Source organism: Ranitomeya imitator, chromosome 2 (assembly GCF_032444005.1).
Source record: "Ranitomeya imitator isolate aRanImi1 chromosome 2, aRanImi1.pri, whole genome shotgun sequence".
Lineage (NCBI taxonomy): Eukaryota > Metazoa > Chordata > Amphibia > Anura > Dendrobatidae > Ranitomeya > Ranitomeya imitator.
Window position 1 is genome coordinate 471,037,584 of NC_091283.1, and position 6,986 is coordinate 471,044,569.

The window sequence follows — 6,986 nt, forward strand, 5'->3', positions numbered from 1 at the left end:
TTTTGGGTAGATCTTTGTTTTTTAAAAAGGATTCTGTTTTAGATACCTCACTGCTGCTTACACTTTCTGTCTTTCGCTTATACTCATCCACAAGCTTTCTTCTGACGCACTCCAATGTAAGCTCATAATCTGAGCATGCATCTAGTGCAGTTACAAATGTGTCATAGCTTTTTGGCAGACCACTTAGTAGTAGTGCAGCAACATGGAAATCCTTTAGATCTTCCCCAATTCCCCGCAGACGCTCTGCAATTTCTAGAATATTGGCCCTATCTATCTTAGACTGATACAGATTTCTCATTAAATAGAGCTTATTGCTGAGATTTATCTTTTCATGCAGATTCTGCAGCAGTTCCCAGATTTCTTTTGCAGTTTCACATTTAAATACATGCACATGTGATCATTCTCTCTACTTAGGGAGATAGTACTTTGTGCTTTTTGATTCTTCTCTACCCAGTCTTCTGGTAGTTGGTCAGGTCTAGACTCCTGGGTGCATTTTCATGTAACTTCTCTTATCAACAACATCTTTCCCATGAATTTCCAGGATTGGTAGTTGTAGTTAAGGTACCGTCACACTAAGCGATGCTGCAGCGATACCGACAACGATGCCGATCGCTGTAGCGTTGCTGTTTGGTCGCTGGAGAGCTGTCACACAGACAGCTCTTCAGCGACCAACGATCCCGAAGTCCCCGGGTAACCAGGGTAAACATCGGGTTACTAAGCGCAGGGCCGCGCTTAGTAACCCGATGTTTACCCTGGTTACCGTTGTAAATGTAAAAAAACAAACACTACATACTTACATTCCCGGTGTCTGGTCATGTCCCTCGCCTTCAGCTTCCAGCACTGACTGAGCGGGAAGCATCCGAAGTTCAAGACCCCGCTCTCCAAGATAAATCTCATAACCACACTGTTCTGGTAGAATTACACTCAGATCTTGTGACTTGTGATTTTGTTCTTTTTCTATCAGGAATGACAGATCCTTGGATTTTCCAATCAATCTTTCTGATGCAGGACGAGAAGTTATCAGGAAAAATAAAGCCGATTTGTGCCTTGACAGACAGTTAAGAAGATGAGTGATATTAGATCGATCCTTCCAAGTTCTATTCCAGCAACTGATTTTACTTCTTTCCTCTGTCGCACTGCACTGAGGTGTTCCACCGTCTTGTTTGCAAAGAAAGAATATAGAGTTGAGGTATATCACAATGACAAAAAGTTAAAAATAAAAAAATACAAAAAGAAAAAAAAGTATCTGTGAATAAGAGCTCAGAAACTTGGGTTTGCGGAGTTCTTCCATGGACACATTGACCACCTGAAGTCATGGAGAGCACTAACCCAATGCACAAGTGTAGCTTTCGTGTTTGGACAGGTTACTGGGTATTTATTTTCTGTGTGCAGGGTGCAGGTTGGCAATTGCCTATTGGAGGAAGCAGACATGTTTACACGTTTTCATGCTATATAACAATGTAACACCGTGATCCAACCCCATGTCTTAAAGGATAGAATTTTCTAGATAGACTTTGCATGTGTGACTGGTTTGTCCTAGAGATGTTTTTACAGAATAATACAATGCATACTGAGGTGCACATTGGTGTCTGTTGTAAACGCGTGGGAGAAAAAAAAAATAAAAACATTGCACTTTCAGCACATTGAACCCCATATTCCCTCGAATGTTCATTTAATTCATCAGGGGCTGGGATCTGCTTATCAGACAGCTATTGTGGATGTTGCATGGGTTTGGCGAGTAATTATAATTTATTGAGCTGTTTGCTATTCAGTATTTGGTAGTTGGGTTTTGCTGCTTAGATTTTTTTATAGATATTTTAGATATATTAGATACATTTCATACTAAGATAGATTAGTAGATGGACAGATAATTGGAAAGATTATGTTTCTGCTCTAGCTTTAATCCCTAAAAGACTCTAATTATCTGTCTTCTATTAATCTAATCTCTATTGATCTATCTATCCATCTATTCATCTATCATATAAGAAAAGCAGGCAGAGCTACAAAAAATGAAAGTGAAAAAGAGACTTTATTAGATCATCTGGTGTGACGACGTTTAGGCTGTGAACAGCCTTTCTCAAGCCAAGAGAAAAGGCTGTTCACTGTCGAAACATCGCTAATAAGGCCCTTTTTTTCCTCTTTAATTTCTTGGAATGCTGCCTGCTTTTCTTATGACATTTACATGACAATAGGATAGTTATCTGGGAGGCCTTGCACCCATCTCAAGATTCAAGATTCAATTATTCGGTGCTGTTTCGCTATTTTCTATCTATCTATCTATCTATCTATCTATCTATCTATCTATCTATCTATCTATCTATCTATCTAACTGTAGATATTAACCCTCAAAGGGACACACAATATGTCACATATGCAGTGCCAATGTAAATGTTTTTAACGGAGACCTTCTTAAAAAATCTTTATGAAAGTAACTATATGGGATCAAAGTTGCTTTTTGATTGACACATGTTTAAGATTGTAAGCATCAGGACTGTTTCCACACCAGAATCATTGTGCTTTCCAAGCCTATGAAATGACCACCATGTTGGGTTGTTCCAGTCAGAGCAGGGAGTCTCCGGGATCTGTGCCTTATAGTAAAGGCTCCAATACACATAATAAAAAAGCCTGCCAATTTTGTTGGGATTGGCCGACCATTTAATGTATTGGTCCCTCTCAATTCATCTCTGACAGAAGAGGCCAGGGAAGAAAAGGATCCAACTAGTTGAATTTCAGGAGCTAATCCTTTTGTTCGTTGTGAAGATGACCCACTGCCAGAGGAGTTTGGCAGTGGCTTTCCCATAGGGAACACAGGAACGCTCGGCCAAGACAAGCATTCATGTGTATTGGGGAATCGGGAGAGATAGTCAGCTCCCTTATGCGTATGGCCAATGTTAGACTCAGAAGACCTCTTGTTACAAAGCTTGTGGAGAACAGAAAAAAACTCTACTTTTACTGTAGCCTTTTCCTGCCAGCTCCAGGGAAATTCTCAGACTAATGTTGCCATGTATGTCATGGGCCATCATGACCAGGAACAATTTATTAAAAAAAACGGCATTCAATGAAAAAAGGGATTGAACAAACTATGTGAGAAAAAAATTGTCTCCTACTGACAACACTTACTGTCTCTGTTCTCTGATACATCTATGTTATCACAGACCTTGGGCCTCTAACTTCTACCATTGATATTGTGTTCCACAGACTTGTCTGAAGGTGTTTTTAGCTGTCATCAAAGACCAGTTGCCCCAGGCAGTGGCTGGCATGTAGAATTAGAGGCGTAGCTAGGGTTTTGGTTCGGGGGGGCGAAACTTCTGAGTGGGCTCCTAACCAGGTAACCTTGATTACAACTCGGTGACGCACCCTAATAGTGGAGGAGAACCTCAGCAGATGACCGCGCTGTTACTGAAGATAATCTCTATATAAAGACCAACATGGATATTACCGCCATATGGTCAGTGGTGGATACCAGTTCTACAGAACATATAAGAGATCACAGCACAGTTACAGATAATGACTTACCGCTGACGTTCTTTCTGATGGAATCATTAATTTTTCCCAATTTTTCCATCTGGCCCAGACCGACATGACAATTTCTTCCAGTACAACTCGTCTGCAGAGAATACAACAAAGACACATTAAACTTCTCATATTCCAGCCCCATCACCATCTATTCCCAACCTGCACAAACTCCTCATCCTGCTGATACCCCAATACTGAGCCGCTGCTGCCGTATGTGTCCCTGTTACTGCACTTACTGTGTGGTTCTCTGTGCCCTCTAAATTCTAAAGCACCCCTCTATAATATAGTAATGCAGGGTGCAAGTGCCCCAGAAAACAGTGCCCATATTTTGATAGTCACAGTAACCTGAGTTCCCCTATAACAAAAAGTGCCCACTTTACATTTAATAATGTCCCGAGTCTCCCCCTGTACAGCTCCCTTATACATAGCATGATGCTCTCTTATACACAGTATAATGCACCCTCACTGTATAGTACCACCCACACAGTATACTGACCCCTTAGTAGCCCCCAAACTGTTTGATGGCTCCAACACTGTATGATGGCCCCTTCGCGGTAATCTCCATACTGTATGATGGCCCCCTAGATAGCCTCCATATACAGTAGCATAATGCACCAAATAGTCCACAATGTAGTATAATGCACTCCCCACAGGCAGACTCTATAGCATAAGACAGACCCCATAGTCAGACCCTGTAATAAGGCAGCCCCCACAGGCAGACACTGTAATAAAGCAGCCCCCATAGTCAGACCCTGTGATAAGGCAGTACCCCCATAGGTAGACCCTGTAATAAGGCGGCAGACCCTGTAATAAGGCAGCACCCCCATAGTCAGACTCTGTAATAAGGCAGCCCCCATAGTCAGACACGGTAATAAGGCAGCACCCCTATAGGCAGACCCGGTAATAAGGCAGCACTGCCATAGTCAGACCCTGTAATAAGGCAGCACCCCCATAGTCAGACCCTGTAATAAGGCAGCACCCTATAGACAGACCCTGTAATAAGGCAGCCCCCATAGTCAGACCCTATAATAAGGCAGCACCCCTATAGGCAGACCGTGTAATGAGGCAGCACCCCTATAGTCAGACCCTGTAATAAGGCAGTCCCATAGTCAGACCCTGTAATGAGGCAGCACCCCTATAGTCAAACCCTGCAATAAGGCAGCACCCCCATAGTCAGACCCTGTAATAAGGCAACACCCCTATAGTCAGACCCTGTATTAAGGCAGCCCCCATAGTCAGACCCTGTAATAAGGCAACCCCCCATAGGCAGACCCTGTAATAAGGCAGCAGATCCCCATAGGCAGACCCTGTAATAAGGCAGCCCCCATAGTCAGACCCTGTAATAAGGCGGCACCCAAAGTCAGACACAGTAATAAGGCAGCCCCCCCATAGGCAGACCCTGTAATAAGGCGGCAGAACCCCATAGGCAGACCCAGTAATAAGGCAGCCCCCATAGTCAGACCGTGTAATAAGGCAGCTCCCCCATAGGCAGACCCTGTAATAAGAAAACACAAAAGAGCACAGTGAGGTCAAAAATACTCTGTTGTAAAAAAAATCACAGTAATAAGCAAGTGTTTGTCAAAAGATGGAAAAAACGGTATTTAGTTGATACGTTTTTTTTTTAAATGTATACTAAGCTGCTCCACCAATCGTCAAGGTATACCCTTATAGAGCAGTCCTAACTAATGTATATAATCCCTATCGGATGTATTTAAAACCTGATCATCTGTATAGTACCTGTATAAGCAGGGTTCAGAGAAGGAATATCCATGTGGACATGCAGGATGGAACAGCTGAATGCAAATGACCCACAGAGGAGTGATGGACTCCCCAGTCTTGTAGAAACAAGAGAACAATTATAGAGCCAGAAACACATGGTCTACTTGCACATTGAACAAGTCTGTAGGAACCTGTTCACACCACCAAAAAACTTGAAGACACAAAAGAGCACAGTGTGGTCAAAAATACTCTGTTGTAAAAAAAAAATCATAGTAATAAGCAAGTTCTTGTCAAAGGATGGGAAAAAAACAGGGTATTTAGTTGAAACTTTTTTTGCAAAAAATGTATACTAAGCTGCTCCACCAATCGTCAAGGTATACCCTTATAGAGCAGACCCTGTAATAAGGCAGCAGCACCCATAAAAAATAAATAAATAAATACTCACCTCTCTATTTCCTGGTTCCTGCTCTGCTCCCGCTGATCTCCTGACAGCGGGCGCCGGGCAGTGACGTCATCGTGCCCACTGTCAGTGTCGGCGACGTCAGATGCCCACACTGACAGGGGGATGATGGGAGAAGGAGCATAGGGCTCCTTCTCCTATCAATGCGATCAGCTGTATCGGCTAAATGCCAGGACAGCTGACCTTACGATGACGGCGGGGGGGCCCACTGCTGGCACCGGCCCCCCCGCCTGCTCAGGGGCCCCATAGCGGCCGGGCGGCAGAGCAGGGAGATCGATTCTCCCTGCTCTGCCGCAGCATTTAACTTTATCGGCGCGCTGGGCACGCTGATACAGTTACAGCAGCATAGCTCTGGGTGCGCCTTCTAAGAGCACCGGGCCTGGGGCGCGCGCACCTTCTGCCCTCCCCCCCCCCCCCCGGTAGCTACGCTACTGTGTAGAATAGATTAACCCTAAACAGAGATTATAATAAGCCTCCATTATGGTGCCAGATTTTATCTCTCAGGGTAGAAGTGCCCGGTGTTTGCTTTACACTTCCATGAACTTCTTTCATAAGTAGAATCTCATTCCATTTTTTTATCTTTAAAGGGTGTATTCCTGGAATATTTAAAATTTTTTTACTGTGGGCCTAAACACGGATAGTCAGGTAGTTGCTAACTAGCTGCTTGTTCTATCTGGCGTCGGTCAGGGAGGTCACTGTCTGCTCCTGAAGGCGATTCAGCTGTTGCACATCAACAAAGCAGCTTCTCCTTTTCTGGTCTACTCTGTCGATGGGGTGTGACATCATGCTGATTGACAGCTGGCTCACCACAATTAGGCAGCGGGGAGCCGGATGTCAATCAGCATGAGATCAGCAGTCACATTCCCTCAACAGAGCAGAGCTGATGAGAAGCTGCTGCTACATTATGTAGACATGATGTCAGCAGAAGCTGCTGAATCACTGGCAGGAGCAGTCTGTGTCAGCGTCGGGCACAATAGGCATGTAGTTAGTAGAGATGAGCTAATTTGATTGGGTGCCTGCTTATTCGGCAAGCTATAGCGCTTCCCGAATAAGCTATAGTGGGAACCTGGCTACCTGGAGCACGCCGGCTCCGCAGCTGCATGTGTCGCCTCTGTGTCACAGTCACAACACATGCATGGAGAACCTGTGTGTTGGGCATTCATCTACAGCAGACAAACCAGGGATTGTATCAAAACTACAGCAAGCAGCCAGTAAGTGACACAACTCTGGAATCAGGGTCTCGGTCCCTACTTTATACTGCTCTGAGATTGCATAGGAAAAATCTGCTGAC

General features: G+C 44.2%; 1 protein-coding gene across 1 annotated transcript in view; it reads left to right on the forward strand.

Annotated features, from left to right (window-relative positions):
* JPH2 (junctophilin 2) overlaps window positions 1-1,211 on the forward strand; it is a 135,234-nt gene extending 134,023 nt beyond the window's left edge. The window contains exon 6 of the mRNA XM_069751261.1: window positions 965-1,211. The gene's annotated coding sequence lies outside the window, so the exon portion shown is untranslated. The remainder of the gene's footprint in view (window positions 1-964) is intronic.
* The last annotated feature ends 5,775 nt before the right edge of the window (window positions 1,212-6,986 follow it).